Source organism: Arachis ipaensis, chromosome B9 (genome assembly GCF_059453495.1).
Source record: "Arachis ipaensis isolate K30076 ecotype BB chromosome B9, ASM5945349v1, whole genome shotgun sequence".
Taxonomy (NCBI): Eukaryota; Viridiplantae; Streptophyta; class Magnoliopsida; order Fabales; family Fabaceae; genus Arachis; species Arachis ipaensis.
The window spans coordinates 140,393,466-140,411,043 of NC_142444.1; the positions used below are offsets into that span (position 1 = coordinate 140,393,466).

At 33.2% G+C, this 17,578-nt stretch overlaps 1 long non-coding RNA gene across 1 annotated transcript; it reads left to right on the forward strand.

Moving 5' to 3' along the window:
- The first annotated feature begins 6,478 nt into the window (after window positions 1–6,478).
- On the forward strand, window positions 6,479–17,491 carry LOC107618901 (uncharacterized). Its single transcript, XR_015900169.1, has 4 exons — window positions 6,479–7,542; window positions 8,341–8,404; window positions 8,631–8,790; window positions 17,317–17,491. It is a non-coding gene; the product is annotated as an uncharacterized LOC107618901 (long non-coding RNA).
- Window positions 17,492–17,578: the final 87 nt, after the last annotated feature.

Consider the following 17,578-nt stretch of genomic DNA (forward strand, 5'->3'; position numbering starts at 1 on the left):
GCAAACCCTTTCATCCTCCCCGGTAGGGGTGCACAGACCCGGCCCGACCCGAAGGCTCGTCCCGGTCTCGAACACTTTTGGGGCTAATTTGATGTGATTTCATCGGGTTTAGGGCCGGGTAAGGGTCTCAAAAATAGACCCGGTCATTATTTCGGGTCGGGTCCGGGCCATAGCTCGGGTCACCCGAAGTCGGCCCGGTGACCCGGTCATCATACACAATTAATATTTTGTGTTATTAGTGATGGATCATGACTATTCTTATGTGGAATTTAAGTATTGTAAATCTTAATATTTTGTGTTATTAGTCATTATAAAACTATAAGTTAATGTTTTATGTTTAGAATGCATAAGACTTTAGACTAATGCATAATATTGTGTTATTTGTATTGATTTAAATATTTGGTATTATTAGACAATATTAGTATTGATTGTGGTTATACTTTAGTATTAATTGTGGTTATGCTTTAATTTTGAAGAATGGTTGGTTCTTGTTATATTTTTCTAAGTGAATTTTACCATGTTAAATAATGGTTGGAGTCTTGAAAAATTTGGATATTTTTACATGCTAGCTTACAAGAAGGTATCAACGTAATGTAATGTTAACGGCCCGGTTTTCACCCGGTTTTTACCCGGTATAATTGTGGCCCGAAAGTGTATTGGTTTCATCGGGTCTAGGGCCGGGTTCGGGTCTAATAAAAAGACCCGGTGTATATTTCGGGCCGGGTCTGGGTCACATCAAACCCGGCTTCACCCGGCCCATGTGCACCCCTACTCCCCGGTGAGCGCCAACTCACACTGCCGCTCTGCATCACCGCTTCCACACATCGTGAGCCGGGAAGGCATACCCAACACGTCGAAGGTCACCCAATAATAATCATTGGGAACGCTTCTGACCAGATAAACGAGAACCCTAGCACCTTCCGCTATCCACCGAGCCATATGTATAACCAAAGGGGGCACCATCATCAGCTCGCTCCCCCAGAAAAGGAAGAACACAAAATTCTACACTAAAATCTACCAAGCGCCTAGAAACAACCCAAAAAACAGCGGCACCCCCTATTGTTCCTACCACTACCATACAGAAATCACCCAACACACGAAAAAAACAGAAATAATACAATGTACGAAATACCAAGACAAATACAAGCACCAACCTGTTTTGAGCGAATGAACAAAAATGACAAAGAAGCACGATCGCAGGAGAAATGCAAGCCCAACAGCCACCCAGAAACGTAGCAGAGAGCGTTTTTGAACAAAGAAAAGTGAGAGACAATAGAGAATGAAGAAAACAGAGGAAAGCAGTTACAAGTGAAAGAAAATAGAGAATGAACAAAACAGAGGAAAGTAGTTACAAACAAAAAAGAAATAGAAACCCCCAACATTTCAAATAGAAATATGGAGGGACGTAGAACAAAAATGGAAAAACCAAACCTCTCTCCTCCCATTAAGCGATATTATGACACCTTCGGAACCGCAACTGCAGACCCCATCATCGAGAGATGCAAGGGACAAGTGACGGGATGGCCAAGCGTTCTGAACACCCACGAATTTCCGACCTTGGCCAAAAGCACGGAGTAGCACTCCACCTTCCCACACGAGGTCCATGACCTCCGATGCCACGACAAAATGAACTCAGTCAGCGGTGAAACTAAGCATGCCTACCCTCCCGCTCCGGGGACAACTGTTTCGGTTCCGGTCCCCGAGTCTCCTAAAACGGCCAAGTAACGACCCAGTTTTCCGGGTCGAGGGCCTCTCTGCGGCCCAAACTGGCCAAGAGATCGCAATTCTCTAGTTAACATTCAAATTCAAATATCTCCCTTATCTTAGCCAACAAGATAAGATAATATAACAACACAAACTATATAAAGGGAGCTAGGGGCTCCCTCAGGTACGTTACACATTCATAACCCTCACCTATGCCTCTTAGATCCCTTCTGACTTGAGCGTCGGAGTGTCTTTACAGGTACCACCCCTCGCTGTTCCAAAGGTCCATTCACGTCATCACCAAGACCGGCGAGTCCCCGATCCTTCCTTCAACCTGTACCAGCGAAGTCTTGTATACTATACATTAGAGAATATGTTAAAATATAATTATTTACATGTCTCTTTTTATCCGTTTAAATTTTTGGAAAAAGTGATTTTGTGATATAGTATTAATATTTCTATGATCAAGGTCTAGAGTTCGATTCTTACTGATCCTCAAAAGAAAAAAATATCATAAAACAAATAAAAAAGTTATGCAAAATTTACTCAAATCCAAATTAAAAGAAGCTTTTATGTAAAAAGAGCGTGTTAGAAATATTATTTATATGTCTCTTTTTATCAATTTAAACTTTTAAAAGAAGTGATTTCATATCAAAAGATAATTACGCAATGATTAGGCTGCTTCTTATCAATTTCAAAATTATTTTCTAAATTTCTCTTTAAAGATGGAAATTTTTTCAATGGATGTAATCTATATATGAAACTTTTATTTTTTCCCCATTTTTATCGAAATTAAACATGGAAAACCATGAAAATTATGTATAGATTATTATATGGGAATTCATGAAATCGTAGTCATTCGATCAAAATCCAATTCAAATTCCATGATTTGCAAACAACTAATAATAGTATGGAATTAAACCCCAGAAAGAACTTAACTCCAACAAAATGACTAAAAAGTAAATTAGAGCCAAATAAGTAGTTTGTTTTGTTATAGGAATTAGCTGAATTTCAAGTTAAAAATTAAAATGACAATACCCCCCCTCTCTTTATTGTTAAATGCTAACACATCCCTCAACGAAAAGAGAATTAGTCAAAATAAATATTTAATTTATTTTCGTGAACATTATATTCCAAATAGTGTAATTGAATTCAACTTAATTTTATTCCAAACATAAAATAATTAATTATAACACAATTAAATAAATACAATTGAACTCTACGTTTTTTTTTTTAATTCAGAACAACCTTAATTTTGGAAGAGACTCCTAGATATATTATAGAAAAAAAAGACTATGGGCATGTAAAAGAATGTGCCATCAAATTAATTATTATATATTTATATATTGTTATAATATCATTCATTTTAAAAGTTTAAGTCAATAAGAAGAGATTTATGAATAATTATATTTTTAATACGTTTTTTTACGTAAGAGACTTTTTTTAGGTTTGTTTGAATTTATAAATTTTTTTTGTTTTATGTTTTTTTTTTTTTTTAAGAAATAACAAAGATCAAATTCTAAATCTTTCAATCATACAAAATTTTAATACTATGTCATGATTTTTTACTTACAAATAGCATGATTGATATACTATAATAGATTAAAACTAAAGGAATGATCTAAACCAAACTTTTGAAGTAGTATCAACATATTATTTTCCATATAGATATTAAGTATTATTTGGCACATATTTATATATGAATTACGATACATATGGGAAGGATTTCAAAAGCTCTGATCTTGGAGTAAAGAAATCATGACCACATGTAGCTGGGTAGCTGCTTGGATAGTAACTATTAATTAATAATTAATGGCCATCCAATAATGAATCATCACGGCAGGGTCTTGGTTTCATGAAGGATTAGAAGAATTATATGTTACCAAATTAATTAAGCATATATATACAGCTCTGATATCAGGTGTATGTTTTACCAAAAATTTGACTACTTTGGGAAAACTAGCTTAGTTTGAAATAATATAATCAAATTGTTTCAAGGGTAAGAAACATTAATTCTTAACAATTTCTTTTATAATATTATATATACCCTCGCAAATCGCACTGCTCTAGCTAGATTGTCTTGGTCCACAAAAAAGAGTACAATTTATTTAATTTAAAAATAAAAATAGAAACTAACCTACTTAATTCATGTTCATGCATGTGTCTGATAGTGCATGAAATATATATATATAATAGAGCCAAAGATGAACAAACATACATAATGGGCTATGAAAAGCTCATTGTCCGCAAGACAAGATGATATAGTATTTTAATATTGACAATAAATGAATCGCAGTTTTAATTTGTTTTCATATGAGAACAGCAAATCCACAATGAAGTCGTTCAAAAATCAATTACTGAATTAATAATAATAATAATAATTTATTATTATTATTATTATTATTATTATTATTATTATTATTATTATTGGAAAATTGAAACATATATATATTTGAGAAAATTATTGTTGACCATATAATTAGTTACGTTTAGATTTTAATTTGAAGTATATTATTATTATGCTTTTGGGTGATGATAAATAAAATTATTTATACTACTTAACATGCAAGCCACTTAGCCACATCTCATCATGAGTTCATTTTTGAGGATCAAATCGTTCATTCTTATAATAATTGAGATGCAGCTTTCATTATTTAAAAGGTTTTCATCATTTTGCCACGTCATTTAAAATGGAATCCTATGACCAGATTAAACAGTAGTGATGATTTAACACCGAAAAGAAAAATCTTAACATGAGTTTGTGCCCCCCCAAAAAAAGTGTAGATATAATACAGATAAGATAAATTTAAAAATAATTTATTTACGTCTAGTAAATCAAGTCAACTACTGTTAATATAATCTAAGTAATAAGCTATGTAAAGAAATTCTATCTTAGGGACAGAATATTATAAACTCAAATCCTATAAAATGATAACTTCTATAAAGGCCTTATTTTAATTTGTTGCATACATGTAACAATAAAAATATTATTCGTAGATTAAAATTAATTATTAAAATCAATTATTAATATATTTATATATAAATATATATAATTTAATTTATTTTTATATATATTTATATTTTTATATATATTTTATATTAATAATTAATTTTAATAGCTAATTTTAATATACAGAATACAATAAAAATATTTTTTTAAAATAAATTAGAGTATAATTTATGTTTCGAAATTTGAAATTTTAATTTAAAAATTAATATTTATAGTAATAATTAAAACATTATATCTTTTCCTTTACTGATAACTATAAAAATAACAAAATGATATATATATATATATATATATATATATATATATATATTGTCAAAGTGGTCGGTGTCAATTATATGCAATATTAATTATTAGTGAAGTATATATAAATAATAATTTTGCCATTGTTCAGGTTCAATGGCTGCTCTACGCATGTATTGAGGTTTAGAAGCTTCATCCTTATCATAGTGAATCACAAAAATATATAAATTTGTCTAACTTTGATGTCTATGGTACCATGGGAAATAAAATCTAAATGAAGTCTTTTCCGTTGTCTTTTTTCTTTAATTCGTATAGTATAGTTATATTCCCACTTGTGCCATACGGAAAAAACCAAAAGGACCATATGTTTCAACCATCAGCCATGTGGCCTACCAAATGTTTAAAATTAACTAATAAAATGTTAATTTTTTTTAGTAAACCTTAGGAATAATATTCCATCATAATGTTATTTTTAAATCAAGTATTTATTTTGTTATGAAATCATTCATCTCAAAAATTTAAATTGATAAAAAAAATAATTTAAATAATTATATTTTTAATATTATTTCTTAAATAAGAATCACTTTTGAATTTACTTGATTTTTGAATAGGCTTTTTCTATGTTTTATATCTTATATTATTTTTTTATTTTTGAAGTTCATCAAATATCAAATTTTAGACCTTTTAAATATAAAACTCTAATATTATGTCATAAAATTCCTCATCCCAAAAATTTAAAATAATAAAAAAACAACATAAATGATTAGAATTTTATAAATTATTAAACACACAATTTATTTGCAAATTTTTTGCTCTAAAATATTTATGAAAAATTATAATATAATATAAATTAAATTTTAATACATTGTAAGTATAAAATAATTTTATACGTACATCTAATTACATAATATTTTAAAAAAAATAAATATTTTTTATATTAACTACATAAATAATCATTTAATCCGACGGATATAACTATAATCTACTATATATTATTAATTATTTTCGATCTTCTCAATTATTTGATGAGATCATTGCGAAATATTACTTGAGGAGAGTTTTGCTAAGTCCTGTGGCTTTTCAAAATTAAAGTTGTAGTATGTAGCTATGTTTGATAAATTAAAAAAAAAACTGAATTTCAACAAATACAAGTTATAAAAATTATTTTGTCACAAAATTATTTTTATCATTTAAAATAATTTCAAAAGATATAAATATAATAAATAATAAGAATAAATATATTATGTATTAATATATAAAGTTATATTAGATATTGTAATCTTAAAAAATATAAACTAATTAAAGAAAATTTGTAAATATTTTTAAAAACACAACTATCTTTTTAAATCAAAAAGTATAAAATTCATAATTTTTATGATTTATTAAATACAAAGTGAGTGCATATATATACTTTTAAAACAATTATATTACATGTACATTAAAATCAATTGTAAAAATTTACCACCGTATATAAATATATAAATTCAAAAAAACTAAAAAAATAGTTCGACTCTCACTCATACACTACACGCATTCCTCATCTCTCCTACCCCGAGTCACATGGGTCAAAACCACCTCCTCTTCCACTCTCCGGCGGAATTCTCTCTACAATACCCACTATCATCTTTATTACTATTTTTTGCTATCTCCACTATAATCAAACAAAACTTCTTCATTTAATTTTTGCTACTTCTTGTTTTTTTCTCCTTATTTGATTTTGCATTTTTGTCTTTGTATCACGGGAAACTTTTACTCATTCTCTCTCTTTGATTTCTTATTTGTTTGATTTTCACTACTTTTTGTGTTTGATTTTATTACTTTTAGTTTTATTTTAGGTTTGATTTCGCTACTTCTGTCTTTTTTTATTTTTGCATTTTGTCTCTGAATCACAATGAACTTCTTCTCCTTCTTCTTATTTGATTTTACATTTTATTTGATTTTTTCTATTTTTTTCTCCCAAACACTTCATTTCAAATTTGATTTAGATATCACTATAAGAAGTAATGAAACGCTTCGTTTTGATCACGTGCAATAATTTACCGTCATATTTATTCATCGATAAATCTGACGGTAAAGCTCAATTAATGGAACGTTGTGTTTTGGACACGCTCAATACATTACCATTGAATTTATCCACCGATAAATCCGACAATAAATTTTACCTAAATTGGAATTGCTCACTCTCTCCCCTCATTTTGAAACACTCACTCTCTCTATAAACATCATATTCTTCTCTCTCTCCCTAAACCACCTCCGGCAACCCCCTCTGCCAACGCCAACGCCAACGCCACCAACAGCCACCGCAAAGACTACATGAACTCTTTGCGTTGTATTGGTCTCTCTATCGCTACTGTTTTTGTCACTCCTACCATTGTTGTAACTGTCGCTGCTGCTGTTGCTGCTCACTGTGTCACTAGAGCTTCCTCTTTCCTCCCTCCAGGTAGGTTGTCCTCTTCCCTCTCCCTATTATTTTTTTGTAATTTATTAAAAGCCTTAATGCAGCATGTCGGTTGGTCACCGTCGCCACTACTGCGCCATCTGTGATGCCACTATGCTAGAAAAGTCCTTTACACCACTACTATCTCTGGGTAACTCACTCACTAATTAGTTTAGAGTAGTTAAATCCTAAACCCTAATTTATGGTGTATGTCTATCTTTCTATTTTATTTTAATTTTGTTATATTTTTATTGGATTTTAGGGTTGTTCTGATTTTGTTTTTTTTTTTGTTTATTTTGATTTCGATTTTAAGATTTATTTTTAGTTCATTATTTTATTTTAATTTTGAAATTTTTTATTTCTGAATTCAATATTTTATTTATGATTTTTGTTCTAATTTGTTCTTAATTTTTTTGTTCCTGATTTTTGTTATGATTTTTAGTTTGTTCTTGATTCTTGGTTGAAATTTTTTGTTATGTTTTTGTTTTGTAAGTTTGAGTTCAAAAAATAGTATAAAAAAGAGCACCCAAATAACAAATCTGTTGTAGTTGTAAGTGTTTATTTATATGAAATATTGTTCAGTACTTATTTTAAAAAATTTTGAATTAGTTTTCAAATTATTTTTAACTTGTTTGAATTTTAACGTCTTTTGTCGTTGCAGTTTTAAAACAATTAGGTTAGCAAGGCTAGTGGTACAATTAGGTTAGCAAGGCTAGTGGTGGCGGTACAAATAAATTACTTATTTTTAACTTGTTTTATGATTAATGATTGATTTTTGCTGTTATTTTTATAATTGTGTTCTTATTGGTCTATTGAAACTTAAAATTCAATCACAAATTAGTTATCTCCACTTTTACTTTCTTTCTAGTTTTGTGCTTATTTTTTGTTTATTTTTTCGATTGATTATGCCTATAAAGCTAATGTTCAATTGTTCATATCTTATTTTCAGAAAAAATTGAAGTCACGTATAAAACGAAAATTCAGAGAGTACGATGATAGCAAACATTGATAGGGTGAATATTTTCTGTGCTTTAGAGTCTATTTTCAGTTTTTTCAAACTTTTAATGATTGAGAAAAAGTGAACAAATTTCTACGTTGATTTGGCTGGTAGTGGGTGGAATTTTAATTTGGATTAAGTTTACTAAGTCAACGGCATAGGTCATTAAGAGTAATAAGATATGACTTCACTACAAAACAGGCGGATGCTAGCAATGATTTTTTTTTTTGGATTTGTGGCAGCTTCAAATCGTCGCTAAACAGAATGCCAGCGATTTAAGGACTGGCTTCCTTTAGGACGCGGGAATTGGATTTTATAGTGATTTCCGGCAACCGCTAGTATGACCGCTTCAATTAAGATATTTTGTGTTGGTAGGATTTGCTGTGATTCCGAGCTGCAAAGGTGATTTCTTCTTTCTTTTGCGACGCTCATTAACCGCCACTATTTGGTGCTACAATATTTTCTGAAATTTTATTTGTGGCGGTTTTGAATCGCCGCCGTGTTAAATCTGCACAATTTTTCAAAAATATTTTCGGTGATTACAAACTGCCGGTATTTATTGTTGCTATATTTCTATTATATAAAATATTTTAATTTATTTTTTTAATATTTGAGAATTTTTTTTGAGATTATTTTTTAGTTTTAAAAATCTTATCAATTTTCTATAAAATCTACATTGAGGGCGAGAATTTATGAAAATTTAACTACAAAACAAACTAATATATTTATATTAATATCAATAAAATATTTCACTAATTAATAATGCTGCATAGTCAACTTAAACAAACCATATACTTCAAATAAAATTACATCAAATAATTTAAAACACTATCTATTGCCTGCCTCTTCATTTTCACTGCTGCTACATCATCCTTCACTACCTTCTTTTTCAATTTTTCTGGTGCTATTTCATCCTCCACTTCCTTCTTTCTCAATTTCTCGGTCATCACCTCTTCTTGTAGTTCAAATAGCATTCTTTGAGCTTCTTCTGTTTGAGCTCCATCCACCGGCGGTTGCAAACTTGGACGGAAGAGTTGACTTGGAGTCTGTCCGAAACCTATGCTACGCAATCTACCCAAGTGCTCTTTTTCGAGAGCTTGGGCAAGAAAATTATTTTTAGACAATATTCTAGTGGATTCATTATGCTGCTCAATCTCCACAATTTTTTTCTACAGACGTAAATAACCATACATAATCAATGACGAGCTAGAGCATACTCAACACAATTTTATAATTAAATCCAATGAGAAACAACATAAAGGATTAAAATATAGTACTTACACCAATCCTCCAAGCTTCGTCATGTATATAGGGCCATTACATCGTTTGTACACTAAGGTCCATATTTCTCCTCTACCAACTCTCCTCCCTTGTAGTTCTGACTGTAACAATACAGTTTATGCTATAACTGTATTAAACCTAAATAAAGAAAATGTAGTCCAAAATATAGTTCAAAAATGAATTCAAACCTAAATTACCTCTTCTTTCCTTCGCCTCGCCAAGATTTTAGAACCCCTAATGTGAGTGTAAAGTTGCTTCGATCGATTCACAATATTTTTTCTGCACTTCTCCTAATATGCCATCAAAAGTAAAATTGATTAAAGAGAGAACTTGTCCATAGCAATGTACCCTAAATAGTAATATTTCTTAATGAATTTAAAATAGGTTACCTTTGTGTCAGGGTCATTACGATAATCAATGAACCATCTCCAATGCCTGATATTAATTCCTGCTAGGCATTCCTCAAGATTTTGCTCAAGCGTCCTTGTTGGTTTGTAATAATTGTCATACAACCTACCCCTTGTATTCTTTCAGAACTTCCCTATACTTTGCAAAAAAAATTTTCTTAAATCTTCATCCTCTATCTTCATCAAAGTAGAACATTTCCTGCAATGATAAGTTCATGTTGTTAGTAATTGTATAATAAAAGAATTGATTTAATTCAAAAATGCTGAAAATGATTACCTTTATGCAATCATTATAAACCCTATTTTTGCTAGGCACCTTTTTTCAATTTTTCTCACAGATAAAAAATTTGTTGTAATAAGCACCTAGCATTCTAAGAACGCCATTCAATAGACAAGCTCCATCTCTAATTGGTTGTAGTTTTCCGTTGAACCTCAGTATGATCTTTCTACCATTAAGAGGCTGCTCCAAAACTTTTCTCACACTTAATTTTGCTTGTTTGATTATGCCATCGAAATCTATAAAAAAAAAATAAAACCTCATTTATGTAGTTGTTGTGCCCAAGATGCGAGAAAAATAAAAATAACAGAGTCTAATCATTTTTGTGTATACTAAGATTCAATATTTGTTACTGATGACATCAACATTCTAAAACTCGGTAGTCTTGCGTCTTTTGTGCCTTTCAGCATCTGAAACAGCAAACAGGTTGTCAATATGTTATTCAAATGAAGCTACCTCATTTGCCTCTGGGTCCAAGTCTTCATCGCATGGCTCCGATGTTTGTACATCATTGGCGTAGGTCTATGTCTCAGGTCTTGGTTCTCTCCAGGGAGGACGAATGGGCAAAAAGATGCCGCTGCAGGGACACCACCATCACTGGGCAGGGGAATGAGCTAGTCATCATCAGCAGAGGATAAAGATGTAGGAGCTTCCATTGGAGGTTGCTGACATGGTGTTTCCAGTTTTGACTTTTTTGTGTAACGAGCTTTCCTGGACATCTTAAATTCCTAGTATAAAAAATACACATCATAAAATAAAAAATACAGGAAAGTAATTAAATGTATAACAATATTTTAACAAGATTTAATGGAAAAACCAGCACAAATAGAAGAGGAAAAGAGATTACATAACATGAATTTTAAGTCAGATTTTCATTCCACAAGTCTACTAACAAATTACAATCTTAAACATGACGATGTACTTGAAGTCTGACGGTTGGTGTAAGATTAAAAAATGCCGCAGCCCCTACCGTCGTGCCAATCAATGGAAACATGGTTGCCATTTCATTACTCACAACTTCACTCGGTCGGTCATCAACACGTATTGGTCGATTGATCCTTCTCTCAACATTATCCAAGTATCTTGAACAGAATGTCAGAATCTCATCGGATAAGTAGCCCTCTGCAATTCAGTCTTCTGGTTGTGCCCTATTACGCACGTACTGCTTGAGATGACATAGGTACCTTTATGAGCAATAAATGTGTCTTATTATGTTAAGGCTCTCGAAATAATAGCAATAAAAAATTTGTTGCATAATTACCTTTTAATTGGGTACATCCACTGATAATGCACTGGACCACCAAGACGTGCCTCTTCGACCGATGCACAGTTAAGTGTACCATGAATGTGAAGAAAGATACTAGAAAAATCATCTCCATGCGACAAAGAGTATGGAAGGAGAGGAAGTTTTTGAGAGTCTATGGATTTACTACATAATCATCGAAAAATAATGAGAAATCTACCAAGAAAACTGACATTGGGGCAAGCAATACATTCCTTAATGTAATTGGCAGTAGATGTTCCATTAGAATGTGACAGTCATGACTTTTCAAGCCCGATAACTTTCGCTGTTGTAAGTCAACACAGCGAGAAATATTGCTCTAGAAATACATCCTTCTGTGAAGGAGACATGAAAAAGACCGCAGTGGGATACTTTCCATCTTCTCATGGCCAGAGATCATGCTTTATTTCCATCAGCTGGAGGTCTTTTTGAGCTTTAAGGTGGTCCTTAGATTTACCGCTCTCGTTCATTATGGTGTAAACTATGTTGTCGCACACATTCTTCTATATGTGCGTCAAGGTTGTGACGCAATAAATTATTCTCCTAGTATGGGAGTTCAAAGAATATACTCCTCTTTTTCCAAGGAGACTCATCTTGCACTACAGCTTGTTGTCTGCATGCTCTTTTCCCAGCAACCATTTGCATCTTGCCAAGCTTAGCATGCACATTCTCTAACTGTCTCAAAATATCTCCACCAGACAATTTGATAGGGGGACCTCTATCCTCTATCTTACCATCAAATCTAACCCAGTCCTGCCTAAATCTGTGGCCTTGACCCAGAAAGCGCCAATGACCCATGAAACACCATTTCTGATTGCAGGTGAGTCGGTTAGTGTCAGCATCCAAGTTGCACGTAGGACAAGCTCTCCCACCGTCGTATTCCACCTAGATAAGTTGCCCAATCCTGAAAAATCGCAGATTGTCCACATCAACGCAGCATACATCTTGAATGTTTTTTTCTCGTTAGCGTCGTACGTTTGAACACCACCCCACAGCTACTTCAACTCATCTATCAAGGGATGTAGGTAGATATCTATAACATTCCAAGGTATTTTAGGATTGGGAATAATCATAGAGAGCATAAAAGAGTTGGGTTTCATGCAATCCTAGGGAGGTAAGTTGTACGAGATAAGAATCACGGGCCAAATTGAGTACTTTGAGCTGCGATTTCTAAAATGATTAAAGCCATCGCTCGCTAAAACTAAGCAAATACTGCGCAAATCGCTACTGAAGTCAATATATCTTCTATCAAATGCCTTCCATGCCTTACCGTCCCTTGGATGCCTCAAAAAACCGTTACAGTTAGGACCTTTCTTATGCCAAAACATGTCAACAGATGTCTTGTTGGACATGAACAACTGCTGCAATCGTGGAACAAGGGAAAAGTAACGAAGAATCTTCGCCGCTTGCGGTTTCCCATCCTTACAATGGAATTCTTCTTAGTCTTTTGCTTCCATCTCGATGTCCCACATCGCTTGCACTTAAATAATTCTTGGTCATCCCCCTGGTATAGCATGCAGGCATTCAGACATGCAGCTATCTTCTTGTATGTAATACTAAACTCTCTTATGATCCTCTTGGCATCGTGCAATGAAGTCGGAATCTTTGCATCCTCAAAGGCGTCCCCCAGTAGCTCTAGTAACATTTCCGAAGGCCTTGTCACTCACTTCACACATGCACTTTATATGGTATAGCCTCACCAAGAAAGACAGCTTCAAGAATTTTAAGCATTCGAAATACAATTCCTCCTCTCCATCTTCAAGCAGGTTGTGAAGATTACTAGTCTTGCGATTAAGTTTGATGTATAGATATGGAAACTCTTCTGCACCCCCTCTAGAATGTTCATTGCTTGAGTTTTCTTCATTGTCGAACAGTCCTGGAAAGTAGAATGCCTCATGGACCATGTCGCGCATTGGATCTCTGAGGTTTCTACAGGGTTTTACTTCTTGTCTATCGTTAGAGCTCTCTACTATGCGTCTCTCACCGTGATGTAACCAAAATGTATAATTAGAGGGAAAAGATTTTATCAGTAGGTGATCGTAGGTATCCTCTCTAGTTTGGAAAAGACGAAACCCACACGAAGGACATGGACAATGTATCATTCCATCGGACGATGCATTAGCAAATGCGGAGTCTGAAAATCTGTTTAAACTGGCCCTATATTCTGCACCACCTCTTGGCTTTGAAATCCAACTCTTATCTATATAAGCTTTAATGAAGTCATACAAACAAATGAATAAACAATTAATAAAGTCATACAACTAGAAAAACTTAGCAAAAAAAACATGCATATGTGTCAAAAGAACCAGTTCCAATTATCACAATTATGTAATGGGAGAGTAATAAAAGATTTAAATTAGTTAATTTATTACAAGAAAAACTATATAGAGAGTCAAAAAATAACTTAAAAAGGATTCATAAACAAAGTTACTTCCAATCAACCCAATATGTAGCATACGAAACTTATTGGAAAATGGGAAGGTTGATTACTCATTGCAAAATTTTGTGCTTTCTAAAAAATTTCTGGAAGAAAAAATTGCTGGTTCCAAAGCTAAAAAATGAAAAGGGAAAGAAAAGCGTCCTTGAAAAAAAAAAAGAAAAAAGGAATAGATATTAGGAAAACATATGATACTTGATAATATTTTTTATTTTTTATTTTTTTATCATATACAAAATTGAAACAGATTTTGTAATAACAACTTGGTATCTCTAATAAATAGAATAATTTATTCATGCTTTGTATGCTAGCACAATCACTATGATTATCAACCACAACAACATTAGCAGAATCAACTAACAATATAGGCAACAATATTTCAGCTAACATCAATAGATTATCAACTAACAATATAGTTAACAATACTCAAATAAACTACACTTATCTTCAGTAGAGAAGGAATCGGACCAAACCAAACCAGCAGCAGAGAAAGCACGGCTGAATCAGACCAGCAGAAGCAGATGACGACACAGGACAAGCAGAGAAGCATAAACTATCCTAATTCAATGCAATGTAAAAAATACAAAATTAATAATAAAATTTAATCAATATTTCTATGTTAATAAGGATAATGTAGTTACCTAAGACACTCAATTCACAAAAACAAAAATATAAGAAAAAAACTGAATCTATAAACCTCGTTAAATTAGTAGATAATTAGTCAATAAATTAGTTTTTAATAAGGAAGATTAGAAATGTGAATATTAAATCAAATTAGGATAGAGCTCATCGAAACGAGAATTTTGACACTAATTTCGAAAAAATCGGCCCAAGATTAGGCCGAACGGGCCAAACCGGTTGGATCAGACCCAAACCGGACCCGTGGTCCCAACCGGGCCAATCTTTAAAAGGACCCACGCTCTTCTCATTTCAGCTGAAATGAAACTAAAAGCTTCAGAGAAGGAGAAGAACGCTGAACCGTTACAGCAACCTTCAACTCACTGTAATTTTTTCGTCTGAGCTCCGATCGCCGCACCATTTGCGGCCACGCGTCCTCCGCGTTGAGCTCTACATTTCTACTGGAACAATTTTATTGGTAACTTGTTTAATCACTCTCAGCCTCCTCTTCCTCCAAATTTTTAAAAATTGAGTAGGAATGTTGAATTTCTTTGATTTCTGATGTTTTAGGATCCAATTAGTCGTTTGAGAAAAGTGTTCACTCTTGCTTATGTGAAGTTTGGGTAAGGTGAGGATACCATAATTCTATTTTAATTTCATTTAATTTGAGCTTTGAGTATTAAATTGGGTTTATATATGTTATAAATGTGTATTAGGCTGTGAATAAATAATTGGAGCTTGAAATTGTGAATATTGGAACTTGGAGGAAGCTGAGCTTAGAGTGTATTGAGCTTTTGAGGGGCTGTCTTGGCTTTAATTAAATTGCTTTAGTCGCTACGTGAAAATCGGCCAAGGTATTGTTTAGGTTTCTTGCATTTAATATATAATGTTCTGTGAAAACTTAGGCTAGATAACCATAAGATAAGTTGGAACGTATGTGTACATTGTGGATTAGTATCTTGTTTTTTAAATGTGGATTGATATGATGCTGAAAAGTTGAAGGATTGATAAATTGTTAATCATTGATTTGAGGATACAAGTATGTGATTTATAAGCTATGGTTTGGTTGTGGGATTTGGCAAGTGTACATGTAATTGTGGTTGGTGGATTAGGCATGTGTATGTGTAATTAAAGTTGGTATGAAGTGTGATTCTCATAGTGGATGTTGTGTTGTGGAAGAAGAGCTTTTGGAGTTAGCATGTGCAGGTTATTGTATTAGTAATATGGAAATGGTGTTGAATGGGAAAGAGGTTTTATGGGTTTTAAAAAGTTGGTTTTTGGCCGAACTTCGGCGAGGCATAACTTGGCTTTCGGACCCTCAATTTGCTCCCAACTTATTTTAAAGTGAAAATTGGGTTCGTGAAGTTTATACCATTCGAAGAACGGGAGAAAAATATTTTAAATTGAAGAAGTTATGGTTGTTAGAAAATTGTATCTAAAAAATGTCTTTTACTACCATTCTGCAGCTTTTGCTACTGATTCTATATTTTTAAAAGAACGTACGTCCACGCGTACGCGTGGCTTATGCACACGCGTGGCATGGGTTTTGGTGATGCGTACGCGACTGGTCCTATGCATACACGAAAGGAGCCAACAAGCATGTCCACGCGTACGCGTGACAAGGGGACGCGTGCGCGAGCTGCAGTTTTATATTTCCACGCGCACGCATTAGCCACGCGTACGCATGGCCCCTGTTTCAGCAAACATGATTTTTGAGTTTTAAAACCTTATTTCAAACCTTTAAACCTCTATTTCCTTTCCTTTAGTCATAAATAGTGGTATTAAACCTGACAATCAGATGAAGCTAGAAAATGGGGATAACTTGGTGGTAAAGTAAAGCTAAAAAGGAAAGCGATGAATTGATTATGAAATGTTACGATGGTTATGTATGATACTTGGCTTGATAATCAAAAGAATGATCATGTATGATATTTGGCTTGAATGATTAAATGATCTGAGATATGAGTTTCTCTGGGTAAAGTACCGTGGCTTGCCACCACGTGTACCAGGTTGAAAACTTGATACTCTGTTGACCCTACGATGTAAGGGTGACCGGGCACTTATAAATTTCCGAAAATGTTAACCCCATTGAGCAATATTAATTATTTGAGAAAAAGTTATGCATAGACTCTTGGGGATGCACATCGAGGGACAGTCTAAGATTTTCGGACTTGTCGGGTTGGCTGGATAACTGACAGATGAGCCTCATCAGGCATAGGACAGGCATGCATCATATGCATACTAGTTGAATTACTTGTTTGTACATTAACATGGTGTGCCTAAGTGTACTTGCCATGCTAAATGTATATTTGTTACCTGCAGTATTTGTAACCTTCTTGTGCTTGCCTTTATCTGTTTATTTGTCTATGAAATGCTGACGGAGATTGGGGGTATGGAGGAATGACAGTATGGGACTTAGATTTAAGATTAAGTTAAGTTAGGCATTGGATACTCTTAGAAAACCACCCTTTAAGGCTTTTGTTTAATACTTTAAACTCTATAATCTGAGTGTCGACGTTCTAGGATTGCCTCTGGCATTTCCAGGACCTTATATATTATGTGTATGGCACCTTTACCATACTGAGAACCTCTGGTTCTCACCCCATACTATGTTGTTATTTTTCAGATGCAGGTCGAGAGGCATCTCGTTAGGCGTCTGGACTCCTGCGAAGTGGTTACTGGGTTATTTTGTTGTACAGCGATGTATATATATGTACTTAGCCTTCTCTCCGCTTATCTTGCTCTTTTGATCCTCTTAGAGGTTTATGGAGAGACATGATTTTGTTTATGTATATATGGGTTTTGGTTATGTATGTATATATGTGTAAATATTCTCCAGCCAGCCTTGACTTCGCGGGCTGAGTTAGGAGCTTGTTATTTTGTATCCT